The sequence below is a fragment of the Protopterus annectens genome, chromosome 12.part0 (assembly GCF_019279795.1).
Source record: "Protopterus annectens isolate FY-2018-M chromosome 12.part0, PAN1.0, whole genome shotgun sequence".
NCBI lineage: Eukaryota > Metazoa > Chordata > Ceratodontiformes > Protopteridae > Protopterus > Protopterus annectens.
The window spans coordinates 476,683,998-476,698,648 of NC_056746.1; the positions used below are offsets into that span (position 1 = coordinate 476,683,998).

The window sequence follows — 14,651 nt, forward strand, 5'->3', positions numbered from 1 at the left end:
GATACTGAACACCTAGTAAAGTACAGTCAGTAGTGATAACCAATAGTAAAGATAGTAAGCATTTTAAATATGGGCAAAAGACTAAGAAAAAAAAGTGAGAGATTTTGCAGTTGGGAGAGATTAGGAAATGGGAGTTAAAGTAGGGAGGTATCAGAGAAGTAACTGGAGCTTTGGCTAATAAGAGAAGGGAGGAAAGCAAAGGGGCAAAGTGCAAGAGAAAGAAGAATGGAGAAGGAAGGAAGAGAGGGGAGAGAAAGGAAGAAGAAGGAATGAGTATGTCAACCTGGGGTAAGACATGTACAGATCCAGGAGTTAAAGAGAAATCTCTTTAGAGATTGTTTGAATATATGACTAGATGGCATTGCTCTAATATCTGTAGGAATACTGTTCCAGACCTTGGCTACTGAGTAGGAATATAGGCAGTGACAAATATTTTTATTTTGGTTTATGGATTTTAAGGAAGTGTTTCCTAGATGAGCAAAGAGGGTGATTAGGGAGGTAATGGTTAAAAATGGTGCTGGCTGCTGGCCAGGATGAGGATTTGTATATCATTTTATGAGCAAGGAGGATTTGGGTTTACTTGTGAGGTAACTCAAGGCAGTTTAAATATCTGACGGTGGAGCAGTGGTGGGAGTTGTATGACTGACTGGCTGCAAATTAAACTGTAGAAAACATATTTTGTCATTGCCAGAATGCCAGCAAGGACACCAAGCATCCCAACCAAGCATCCCAAAAACTGCCTGGATGGCAGCCCTTCCAGATGGCTGTCACATGAGGGGAAAATGGGCTGGTTTCTGCTAAGGAGTGTCCTGATATTTGGAAGCCAAAGGGGGAAGCACATAAAGATAATGTGCATGGCAAGAAATGAATGCTGTCCAAAACTCGTAGAGTGCATAAACCCACAACTCTAAGCAGAAATCTGGGTAGTTAATTAGCTATCCAATACCAAAAAGAACACTAGTTCCAGGTTGTACACAATCATCTCATGCATTGCTTTATGTAGTTTTTTTTGTGGACCATCATCTGGTTAGAAAAATTGTTTACTAAACAAAAAGTACCCAAATGAGACTTCCCCTATGTGTCACATTGCACCACGTAGAATAAAGTCCATCCGTTTACCTATGTTATTCTTAAGAAGCGCACACACCCTATAAAATAACTTTGCAGTAATAAGGAGAAAAAGAACAGGGAACTGATATTGGCATTCATTACCCTTCCAAAAAGAAAAGAAAATCCTTTTACAAAAGAAAAAAAAAAACATGCTCCTTCATTATCAAAGAAGCACAACTGGGCCAAGGACAATATTGTGCCTGCACTGTAGTATTTCAGTGGGTGTTAACTGGCAGGTTATAATGTGATAATCTCCACACAGAATCAAAAAGTTCAGGAGTGCGGAGTGCCCATAAACAGTGCAATTCTAGACCTGGTTTCCCATGGACAGTCTGACAAACATAACTGTCTTGCAAAAAACATTGAGTCATGAGTTGCTTGTACACAATTGTGTGTCAGGTAAAGCCTGAAGAGAATTTTTCTATGAAAGCAACCTGAATTGGAAATCAGGAAATGCCTCATCCTAACAACCCCTTTAAATTTCTCCCAAAAATGAGGAAAACTGGGCAATAGCAACATACCCATTGGGGAAGTAGATTTATTTTTTAACATGTAACAGCACACAAAAAAGGGTGGACAGAAAAACAGGATGAAGTAAATTAAGACCCCGCAGTCTGAAGTATTATAAATAATAGCTGTATGAATGGGATGAAGGACTAAATTAACCAATAAAAAATTCCTGAAATGGGGCTACAAATGCACATTAGCCATATAAGCAAAAACTGGTAACAGACAAGTATCTACTAAATAGAACTGCCTAGAAAAGGAAAACGCCACCTTAAGTGTGGCCTTATGAAGGAGTTCATCCTAAAAAGACTGTACAAACGTTGAGGAACCAAAAGGAAGTTAAGGACCATAGTGCTGATAGAGGAAGAAAGAGGATCCTAGGCCTTAAACACTTGTCCTATATGGACAGACTCAAAAAAAATCCAACTATTCTGTCTCATATCACCTACTTAGAGGTGATCTCTACTTGGCATACAAAGCCATGTCTGACCAGCTCTGTTAGAAATGCTACATCTAAAGAAATCCCAATCCCTCTGCACTACATGCTCCAGAGACCTCAACCTCATTACCACAATCAACTGAACAAGCTGGAGGGACAGGTTCATAACCCAGGACTACCCATGCTATAGATTAGACTTCCCATACATGTCAAGTGGAGTGCCTCACTGGCCCTCTTCAAGAGATATCTTGATGAGTGGATGGGAAATAAAAATTCACTCCAAGGATCACTCCAGTGGCTCTACTCGACAGAAGCACTGGGAACAAAGGTCGGGTGGCACGATGCCAGGGTAATCCTATGGGTTAGGCTTGTAAAGGCTCCAGGGCCATTAGCTTAGTACACACCTATGAACCTATGAAATACCACCCATGACAGCAAGTCACCATAAACCCACACATTTAGCATAATTAAATCTCTGGCCATCAACTATCAGAAGTGACTGCAAGGAGGTACAAGTAACAGAGAGGATCTCACCTTCCTCTGCATATATGGTAAGGTCATCTGTTTAGGCCCATTAAAGTGGAAGTGACACCCCAGGAAGAGACAGTAGTCGCTGAACACAGGACATGATATGCACGTCCTGGCACACAACAACAGCATAGAGAACTAGAGTGAACCAGCAACTATCGAGGGAATGCCCATGTCACATGCCATTTCTCATGAATATTCTATCCCCACCCAGTCATTAACATCAAGGACCAAATTAGTAGAATAGAAAATAGAAGTAATAACATTAACAAAAATAGGACCAAAGCCATATGCACTCAAAATAGAAAGCTGTTGACTAAGTGAAAAATTATCAAAGGCATTGGAGATATTGCCTGAAAGTGGCCTTGCTGTAAGGCAAACCACCATAAATAATGGAAAATGACTGTGCCATGGTGTAACCATTTGTAGCAACCAGTCAGTGACTGTGCTATGATGTGACTCACTGCAACACTGGAGCAGTAACTGCACTGTAGTGTAACTAATATTAACAAGCATAAGGTGATTGTGTTGTAGTGCAACTTGCTGTAAAAGTGGGACAGTATGCTGTGGTGCAACCCCATTAACAAACAGACAGTACCTGTGGAACACTATGATGTGGGGACAGTGACTGTCCTGTAATGTAATCCACTGTAACATGCAAGCAGTGACTGTACTGTAATGAATCTCACAGTAACAAATGGAAAATGTGCTCCAATGTGACTCACCATGACACATGGACAGTGACTGTGCTGTAATGTGACTCACTATAACACATGGGCAGAGATTGTGCTGTTGTGTAACCCACAGTAACAAGCAGGTAGTGACTATGTTGTAGTGTGGACTACAGTAACATGAGAACAGTGACTATGCTGGAATGTGACTCTCTGCAACTCATGAACAGTGATTGTGCTATGTGGCAGTCCTCAGCTGCATGCATACAGGAACAGTGCCAAGTTGTGGAGCAGTGTAATGTGGGGACAGTGACTGTAGCATAATGTGACTCATCATAACACATGGGCAGTGACTGTGCTGTAACATGTCTCACTATAACACATGGGCAGTGACTGTGCTGTTGTGTAACCCACAGTAACAAATGGACAGTGACTGTGTTGTGGTGTGGACTGTAGTAACATGAGAGCAGTGCAGGAGGAGGCACAGGCAGGAGATGGTAGGGCCTAACTACTCCCCTGTTCTCCAAATGTGCTTCATGAAGATGGTGGTGACCCATGAAATAGACTGCTGTAATGGATGGTGGAGGGATAATCCTTGGAGAAATTCAAGAGGGCAAGAAACAAGTGGTGAAGGAGTATTGAGGGAAATGAAGATGCAGGTCAAGATAAAATGTAAAGTTCACTTTTAAGGTCAGATTGCATAGGCTTGCCTCATGCCGTCATGGTGATATAATGTAGAGCACCATTGGAACAGTGTCTGTTTTTTGGTGTAGCAAACAGTAGTGTAGGAATGGTGACTATGATCTATAGTGACTGTTCATAGCATGGAGACGATGGGCATGATATCACTCATCATAATGTGAGGACAGTGGCTCCTATTGGCTCTACTGTAACTCACCATAACATGTCAACCTTGGATGCTGTGTGACTTAGCATAATGTAGGGACACTGTATTTGGCATTTGTCAGCCAATCATTGAGTACAATGCACCCTTTGGTATGTACCTAACCAGGATCTATATTACGACATTGAAATGTCGTAATATCGAACACCAAATGGTCGACCCGTATTCATCGAAATACATTTACGCAATGTGATGAATACTTCCAGGGTAAAGATGTAGTTGGCCAACTATATAATGTTGCCGTTTTCTCTGCTGTAGTGCGATCTTGGAGTTGGTATATTTAGTTTGTGGGGGGTGTGGGGGAGAAGCCCCCCACATGGGTGGATTTGTTTTAGGTTGGTTACGCTGGATTGTGGGGCAAGTGTTTCTTTGCACTGTAAGTATTCATCGATTTGCGTAAATGTGTTTCAATGAATATGTGTCGATGTTTAGATGTTCGATATTATGACATTTCAATGTCGTAATATAGACCCCCTAACCAAGCATATCCAACAATTGGAATGTCCACAGAGGTTCCTCACTAAAAGAATATAGGGCATAAGTAAAATGTCCTATGCAGACCACCTCAAGGTCCTATCCCTGTACTCTGTCTCCTACAGGCGTTTGAGGGGAGATCTATGCCTGGCATATAGAGCATTGTCAGACCCCCCCCCCCCTGATGGCCCTCCTGCATATCCACAAAACAAGCAGCACCAGAATTACCCATTCTAAAGACTTAAACCTTGCCTGTGATATAAATAGGACCTGCTGAAGAGACAGGTATGTAATCCAGAGACTACCTTATCTAAGGAACAGGCTTCCCATCCATGTGAAGCAGAGTTCCTCCCTAATCTAATTCAAGTGCAATTTGAACAGTTGGATAGGAAACTTGAAATTCATCCCTGGTTTGGTACCTATGTCTCTAATGGACACACGTAACCTGTAAATGGTTCATCTCCCAGGCCCATGCTTACATTTATCAAGAGTATCAGAACTAGTCAGATATTTGGGATGCATGGCTAGGCTTAAAAAGGCCTTTGTGGTTGTTAGTCTAGTAAACACCTGTGAACCTATGACACTGACTGTTGTGATACGACTCACCATAGCATGGTAAGACTGGCTGCTCTGTGACTGAACATAATTATTGGGACAGTGACTTTGTCTTGCTTTGCTTTGACTCACAATAACATGTACATAATGGTGGTTCTGTGCCTTACTCATAACATAGGAGATCAGAAAGAGAAGAATGAGGATGAAAAAAGTCATGTGACTGTATAAAGTGTGGGTGCTGAAGGATATTGAGAGATGAGAGGAGGAAGATGAGAAGCTGATGTATGGGGTGGAGCAGAATTAAAAAGGCAGTAAGGGATGAAGTGGCATAATACATCTGTAATAAAATGATGTTCATCTTGGCTTACCTTGGTGGTGGCGTGCAAGTATGTGGTCTACTGTATCATGGGAGGGTTTGCAATGAAGGACACTGTGGTGGAAAAGCAAGAAGCTTAGGGAAGTAAGGAAGCTGGGCCACATATACACTGTGAAGGAAAGAATGGAATGAGGACATGATTTGGATCATTAAGATTTTTTGAATTATTGGAGCAGCTGTAGCTGAAATGACAAAATTGGAATGGCTGTCAGATCACATTAAAGTAGGTGTGAAAATAAACTGTCTGTTTCAACCTTGAAACTTACTGCTGAAAAGGAAATGGTACAGGAGATTTGGAGAAAGCAGTAAAGCCAGAAGATCAGAGGAGAAGCAGTTGTGTAGCAGCTGTACCAGTAGATGGACTGCAGAGGCTTTGTGACTGCCTTTAAATGACAAAACCTTATTAGCTGTATTTTTCAGCTGACAGCATTTTTTCAGTTTTTTTTTTTTTTTTTTTGTAAGAAGACATAGTGAGGAATGCTGAGGACTGTTTCCTCTGTTACTCTACAAGTTATAATGCCAAACTATAGTTGGTTTCTCCTTGAAGGAGAATACACATACCGAGTTCAGAGGGTCTTTCTTTCTCAAGGTATTCATGCTCTTTTGCATGATCCCATTTGCCTCTAGTTACTGCATGGCATTTGTATTGTGACTAGGCCCTGACAGATCTGAGATGGAACCCCAGTGGTCTGTTATGCTGGTTTGACTTCCTAGTTCCTCATTTTAAAAATGTTGAACTGCCCCAGTGGTTGCATGCATTTACAAAGTACTATATACTGGGAAGTCTCTCCAGAAGCAGAGCAGCTGTCAGTTTAGTACTTCAAAGCCCTTTCTTTGGCCTGTCAGATTCTTTCTGCCTTTTTTCTTAGGGTACATAATGCATGAAATTCTGTGCAGGGGTTATACCCACTACAGGATACCCTTTAAAGTAAAATATAAATGACAATGCTTATCAAATCAGCTGATCTTTAGAGGATGTCTCGCAGTGAGTACCTAACTGTTACCCTCCATCTTCATTTGGGATGTCATTTCAAGCTGTCACCACAACCAAAGTGACATTGGTACAGTTTTACTAGTTTTTATTGGTGGAACCTGATTTGGGTTGTGATCAAGAACTAAGAAGTGGCAGCCCCATTGGCAGAGGGGGGAAAAGCCCAGACTGCATCCCTGGTATCCAGGGTTTGATTAGCAGCCCAGTTTACTAGAGGAACTGGTATGAGTGGTTGACAAGGCTGTATTTGCTCACCTTACTCACATTGGAGAGTGGAGCACATGTTCCAAGAAGGATTCCTCAATGGAGATGGGGGATTGCATGAAGATGGCTTAAGGGGAGTTGTTGAGCCATTGAGTGAATCACAGACAGAGGCATGAGTGTGCCTCACATAGGTCCTTTGCACAACTGACCCTTGGACACTATGAGACTTCAAGAAAAAAACCCTGTCTCCTGCGGGGAAGATGAGACCATAGTGATGACATGTTTGAGTCTCAGCCCTAACAAACTTCTTGCTCAAATGGCTCTTCTCCAGTGGAACAAATGGGTCTGTGGGGTAGCCAGTGAGGTTAGATGGCACCAAGGTACCAGGACAAGAAAGAAAGGGGAACTACTGATACTTATGCTCCTTAAATCCAGTACAAGGATGATATGTATGAGCTAGATAGTACATGCTCCCTGTAGCTGTAGGAAATCAGTATTTTTGTAGATCTACATTAGTGGCCACAAGATGGATTAGAACAAATGATGTTAAGTTGTCAATCTCGCCTTCATTCTTGCTGGATGGGTTCGGAGCCGAACCTCGGCTCCGACTCGGCACTTGCTAAGCTCGAGAGTCACTTTTACCAGCTCGAGGCAGCCCCATATCCCATGATGCAAGGCGGTAATTACCCAGATCTCGTTTGCCGCTTCGCTAATGAGGTCATCTTTTTTACCAGCTCCTGGTAAGTGATTTTATATTGTTATTTGTGAGGATATTTAGATCCAATTCCCTAAAATTTTATTCTTTATAGTATTTTTTGTGAATCCTTATTCACTTAGCTCCATACCCTTTTTCTTCAACCCCTTATTCTTAAGTTTTAGAGCTTTGGGCCTTAGGCCTTACCCTCCCTTACAGTTCCTGTCAGGATTTCCTAGGTGTGGGTGTTGTTGTGTATTACAGCTGTGTCTTACACTTCTAACTTTGTTTTAGTGTTTTTCTGTCTGAGTGTGTGTGTATTTAGGACTCAGGCATGTCCAAAGATACTAGGGTCTCAGGTTTCAAGAAGTGTGACTCGTGCTGTCAGAAGATGTCTCTGACAGACGGTCACACTTCTTGTATTTATTGCCTGGGACCCCTACACCTGCAGGACTCCTGTGCTATCTGTCATTCCTTTAGCCAGAGAGTCCTGCAGGAACGTAGAAATAAATTGATCCTCAGGGGTCTCCTTAAGCCTGAGAGCTCCCCGGCAAAGGTCGGCTCCGGGAAGCCCTCCAAGCCTTCCAAGACCCAGGCTTCGGTGTCCAAGTCAGTGGTCTTGGTTCCGACTCCGCCGGAGTCGACATCGGCTCCGTCCGGAGCCGATCTTTCCTTAGTGGAAGCTTCAGTATCGGCGCCGTTCGGCTCCGATACCCTGGCTTCGGCAGCTGTGTCGGCTCTGGCTGGAGCCGACACCCTAGCATCGAAGCATGTCTCGGCTCCGGCTGGAGCCGAGATATCTTTGCCTCCACTCAGAGCCGACAAGTTGTCGGCTCCGCCTGGAGCCGAGGTTTCTTCGGCTCCGATGGCTCCGTCCAAAAAGAGGTCTAGATCTCCTTCTTTGGAATCTATACACTCGGCTCCAGCCTCCCCCCTGCTTTCGGAGTGGAGCCATCGGAGCCGATCATCGAGGTCTTCCAGGCTATCAGACCATGATTTAGAGAGAGTGGTGAGTAGGCTATTAAAATCACAGGCACTATCCCAAATGCTCCATAGCCCGTCTCAACAGACGACCGCTATTCTACACCCTCCTGAGATTCCTCCTTCGACTCTCCTACAGAGTTCGGAGCCGGAGATTATTGGTACCGTGACTGTTGCTGCTTCGGAGCCGATACCACACCTTTCGGCTCTGTCGTCCTCGACTCCTATCTCCTCCTTGAGACCTTCCTTGGAGGGATCCGGGCGTCGGGCTTCCCTGGTCGGTTCCAAGGGGGCGAGTGGCATCGGACTCTTGTCCGACCCCGCTCTCCCTCTCGGGGCTTCAGCCTTGGTGAGCTCGGCCCTGACATCTGCTTCAGAGCCTTCCCTCTCGGTGGGACCAGGGATCCCTGTTTCTTCGGAGCGGGATCTCTCGGCCCTCCCTGGGAGGGGAGCCTTCGAGGTGATGAGGAGTGTGCTAGCCCCTGAGCTCAGTCAGCAGTCGGTTCCTTTAGCTCCTCCCTCTACGGTGCCTGTAGATACCTCTTCCCGCTCTCTTGCTCCCGGACCCAGAGATCCATCGCCCCAGGTCTCCCCATTGGGAAGAACTTCCTCTTCCGAGGTTTCTCCTGATCCTTCAGGTGAACCCCCGCGTAAGAGGACCTGCAAGAGGAAGCACTTAGACTCCCCTGAGTCTACAACATCGGATACCGATTTGGATGAATCGGAGGGGTCTCCAAGATCCCCCTCTGAGGATGTCTCCTTTTCAGACATCCTTGAGCTCCTGAAACAGAGGGGGAACTGGCCCTCCATTAACCCCTCCGAGGATGAATCGGTATACTTGGAGGCTTTTGGATCTCGACCCTCCACCTCCTGGGTGTCTCCGCCTTTCGACCCTCTCATGGAGGTCATAGCTCGAAAGGCGTGGGCATCTCCTGATTCGGTGGAACCAGTCCCCAGGAGATCTTCAAAATTTATTATGGCCCCCACTGAAAAGCAGTTTCTTACTAAAGGTGTCCCGGTTGATGCCATGGTGGTGGCGGCCGCCACCAAGAAGGAACTTGCAGATCCTTCCGTACCAGTCCATCCTCCTAACAAGGAGTCTAGGACCATGGACAGGTATGGCAAGCGGATGTTTCAGCGACCTTTGCTATGCGTTCGCTGAATTATTTATGTCACTTCACCAGACTTCAAAGGGACATCCTTAAAGAATTAGGTGAAGTAGTACAGGATCCTTCAGCAGCAGGAGCTCAGGAAAAGATTGCTTCTCAGCTAGGAATCCTTAATTCCATAACCAACTCCTCCATGCGGCTTATTTCTTATGCAGCCGATGGGGCAAGTAGAGCTGCAGGCACAGGAGTGGCTCTCAGACGTTAGTCCTGGATGCGGCTCTGTAATTTTGCAGACCCCTTTAAGGCGTCCTTCACAAACTCTCCCTTTGATGGGTCAACATTGTTTGGCCCTCAGGTGAAGGACACTTTGACCAGGTGTGAGCAAGACGGCAAGACTCTTTCTGCTGTAGGAGTCCGTTTCTCCACCCCTTCCAGGCCTTATCCCAAAGGTCAGAAGGGGGGGAAGATGTGGTTCCGAAAATCTCAGGGAGTCACACCGGAGGGGGTAATAACAATAGATGCCACCCTAGGGGCAGAGGGGGTCCGCAGAACCAGGGCTCCGAGAGCCTCTCTCTGACAAGCCCTTCCAGCATCCCTGAGGTGTTGCCCGACTGCCCACCCTTGGAGGCAGTCGGGGGAAGATTGTTGCTGTACCCAGAAGCCTGGCTTTCCCTCTCTCAAGACAAATGGGTACAGTCGATCATATCCGAGGGTTACAAGATTCCTTTCGAGGAAAGCCCCTTCCCTCAAAGAGGTTCCCTTCCAGACGTACCACCCGGTCTAAGGGAAATTGCAAAATCAGAGGTGTCAAAGCTTCTAAAGAAAAGGGCCATCCAGCCAGTACCAAAAGATCATTTAGAGTCCGGAATCTACTCAAGGTTCTTTTTGGTCCCCAAAAAGACGGGAGACTGGAGACCAATATTAGACCTCAGTAGGCTCAACAATTCTGTCAAAAAGACAAGATTTCGGATGGTCACACTTCAATCGATTTTGCCCTTTCTGGGCAAAGACAACTGGATGTGCTCCATAGACCTTCAGGATGCATACTATCATATAAAGATTCACAGACGCTCCAGAAGTTTTCTCCGCTTTCGGCTGGGGACCAGTCATTTTCAATTCAGAGCCCTGCCCTTTGGCCTCACTACAGCCCCCAGAGTGTTCACCAAATGCATGGCAGTGGTCACGGCTCACCTGAGACGTCAAGGATTCCAGGTGTTTCCGTATCTCGACGACTGGCTCCTCTCAGCCACCACCAGGCATCAACTTCTCCAAGCCAGAGATTACACTCTACGTCTCTGCGGTCACTTAGGAATTTCAGTCAACTTCGAAAAGTCTTCCTTGTCACTCTGCCAATCTATTACCTTTATAGGCGCAAATCTAGACACTACTAGGATGTCAGCAAACCTAACAAGTCAGAGAATCCTAGATATCCAAAACCACGTTCGGATCATCCTATCCAGCAAAAGGGCGCAAGGCAGGTTGGTCCTGAAAGTGTTGAGCCTCATGGCAGCTGCCATAACACTTGCGTCTCCTACAATGGATGTTGTTCACCCAATGGTCCTTCCAGCAGCTTCCCATGCGTCACATGATTCTGGTGATACAAACCTGCAAGAACCATCTATCCTGGTGGATTTCCTCTCCTCTAGTTCATCAGGGCAGACCATTTCTTCCCCCGGCCCCGGTAGCCACGGTCACTTCGGATGCCTCCCTGATCGGGTGGGGGGGACATTATCAGGGCAGGATGGTTCATGGCACGTGGCAACCGTTCGAATACCACCTGCACATAAATGTCCTAGAGATGAGAGCAGTGCTTTTAACGTTGCAAGCCCTCAACGACTTTCTCCCTTTAGGGACTATTGCAGTTCACACGGACAACATGTCCGTCGTGTGGTACATCAACAAGCAGGGTGGAACCAAGTCCTATCCCTTGTGTCGAGAAGCTCTCAGACTTTGGCAATGGGCGATCTCCTCTCATTGGTTTCTGGTAGCAACGCATATCCCCGGGAAAACCAACATAATAGTGGACAGATTGAGCAGAGCTATTCTCATGCCTCACGAGTGGTCTCTCAAGCAATCCATTGTGGAGGAGATTTTTCAGAAGTGGGGCCGCCCATGCTGCGATCTTTTTGCTACACCCCAAAACAGCAAATGCCCAGACTTCTTCTCTCTCTTTCCACTTCCGGGCCATCCCCCCAGAGACGCTCTTACCCAAGATTGGCCCCGGGGACTTCTTTATGCCTTTCCTCCCTTTCCTTTGATACCACAAGTACTCCAGAAAGCTACCGTCTTGAGAGCCAAAATGATTCTCATTGCCCCTTACTGGCCTCGACAAATTTGGTTCCCGTTCCTTCATCGCCATCTTTTGGTGCGGCCTTGGCATCTGGACCCAGGTCCAGATCTTCTGACCCACCAGTCGGGTCAACTGCACCGGGTCCGTTCCTTCCCTCAACCTCACAGCTTGGTTGCTCCACTTCCTTCCTTAGCCAGGCTTCCTATGATCTCTAACCCCGTTAGAGATATCATAGTAGCTTCTCTTAAGTCCTCTACCAGGAGGATTTATTCTAGCAAGTGGAAATGCTTCTCTTTTTGGGCAAAATCTAAGAACATAGACCCCTTTACTGCCCCTATTCAGTCGGTCTTAGATTTCCTTGCGGAAATTTTTCACTCAGGTTCTTCGTATTCCACAGTCAAAGTTCAGTTGGCTGCAATCTCGAACTTCCATGTTGGCTTTGCAGACCACAACATTATGTCCCACAAACTTTGTAAAGCCTTTCTCAAAGGAGTGTTCCTTCTTAAACCCCCCTGTTAGAGATCCTCCACCACAGTGGTACTTAGTGCTGACATCCTTGATACTTCCCCCTTTCGAACCGGCTGCTTCATGTTCATTAAAGTTTCTTTCTTGGAAGACACTTTTTCTAGTCGCTATTACCTCGGCTAGAAGAGTATCTGAACTTCATGCCCTCTGTGTTCGTCCCCCTTATTTGGTCTTCCACAAAGACAGAGTATCCTTGAGAACCAACCCATCTTTTTTGCCCAAGGTTGCTTCTAAGACAAATTTAAACCAATCCATTGATCTCCCTGTATTTTTTCCAAATTATTCTAACAGGGCGGAACAAAAATTGCATTACCTAGATGTTCATCGCCAACTTAGATATTACTTGGACAGAACAAAGCAATTTAGGAAGTCCAATCAGCTCTTCCTGTCTTATGCTGAAAATAAAAAAGGTCTCCCTGTTTCTAAAGTGACCTTATCTAGATGGGCATCCTCCATCATTTCTGACATTTATCAGCTTAGGGGCAAACAGCTGAACTCAAAACCTAAAGCTCATTCCACAAGACGTCTAGCCACTTCTACAGCCTTTCAGGCTAGACTACCCTTAGATACTATTTGTGCAGCAGCCACTTGGGCCTCTCCTCATACCTTCGTTTCCCATTACAAATTGGATTTGGCCTCCAGGGACAGGGCAAGCTTTGGTTCCACTGTTCTCAAGAGTCTGTTCCATTGAGCCACCCAGGATAGAGGTGCTAGGACGGTCCCATCCAGCAAGAATGAAGGTGAGATTGACAACTTAACATTTAGAAGTTATGTACCTACCATAACGTTCCATGTTAGTTGTCTTCTCTCGCCTTCTTTCTTGCGTCCCTCCCTCCTGTCCCCCTAGCCTGGACAGACCTTGATCTCCCCTTTTTCTCTGGAAGATTCTTCTTCCTTGGACACCAGATAGTTCTTGTCCTTGATTACCTGGTTTCCATTACAGCCTTTTTAGGTTAGTGTTTCTCTTTCCTTAGTGGAAAGTTTTTATAGGCAGTTTTTCCTCTAGATACCAAACGAGATCTGGGTAATTACTGCCTTGCATCATGGGATATGGGGCTGCCTCGAGCTGGTAAAAGTGACTCTCAAGCTTAACAAGTGCCGAGTCGGAGCCGAGGTTCGGCTCCGAACCCATCCAGCAAGAAAGAAGGCGAGAGAAGACAACTAACATGGAACGTTATGGTAGGTACATAACAGAATTCTAATTTTACCCACTGCAGAGTACCTTTTTAAGGATCAGGGTAAATGATGTTTGCTCACATACTTGTTATCTTCAGATAGAATGATGGGTATTTGGTGTTCTGAATTAAGCAAAGAGATGCAAAATGAAGCTGCAGATTGAAAGCCCCAACTAGTATTGGCAAAGAGTGAGCAAGAATGTGCTAGCTTAGGAACTTCAGTAGCAAAACAACATATTGTAAGCAGTGCCCATTTCAGAAGCCTAGACTGAGATGATTCAAATAGTGACTAAGCTCACAATTAGCTGTTAACAGCAGAGGACTTCTCAGGGTATGTCAGCAAGGCTGATACATTGAACAGCCCCTCTGTTCATTCTATCAGGCTAAGACAGAAGTTCACATCTGTTGCTCTAATGGTAATGAAGGATTAAGTGTATATGTGCTGGAACTCGTACGTTTCCACCTATAACTATGAGGTGTGTATATTTGGTTGTTCAGTCTTAATTCTGGTTCTCCTTGTTTAAGAGAATACATATATTCAATTGTCAAGAAAAATATGCATTTGCTAAACATAAGCACGATATAAAGCCATCACATAAACTAACAGTTTTAATATTGTTTGGATTCACAGGTATGTCATTACACCATCACATAAATACGTGGTACATTTTGAAATGACTGTCTAGGAAACAGCCAGGCAGTTGGCTCTCTCCTCATAGAAATCTGTTTACTTTATTATTCATAGCATACAGATTGACATTAAAGGTTCATGTTCTTCCCATGGCTGTTCCATTAACCCACACATAAAGTTGTCCTTTAAAGATATATGAACTGCATTTGGGACTTTGGGTAATTTTAGCAATATATCAACTGAAAGCTTGCTCTGGGGGAAAGAGAGAGAACTGCCAAGTGATGTTTTAGAGCAGCACTTTCCCTATTCATGATATATACACCAAGCTTATGTCAAAGGAAATCTAATTAACTGAACAATCATCACACAAGTGAGCATTCAACAGTCAAAGACCTGCGGCTGTTCTTTTAAGATAAGACCTGTAATCTGCTGCAGTAAATCCAAAGAAGAAATCTATGTATTAAGGAAGAGCTCATTGCCAGAGTGA

The 14,651-nt window shown here is 45.0% G+C and overlaps 1 protein-coding gene across 2 annotated transcripts in view; it reads left to right on the forward strand.

Moving 5' to 3' along the window:
* B9D1 (B9 domain containing 1) overlaps positions 1-14,651 on the forward strand; it is a 540,262-nt gene that overhangs the window by 325,455 nt on the left and 200,156 nt on the right. The gene's annotated exons all lie outside the window — the stretch shown is intronic.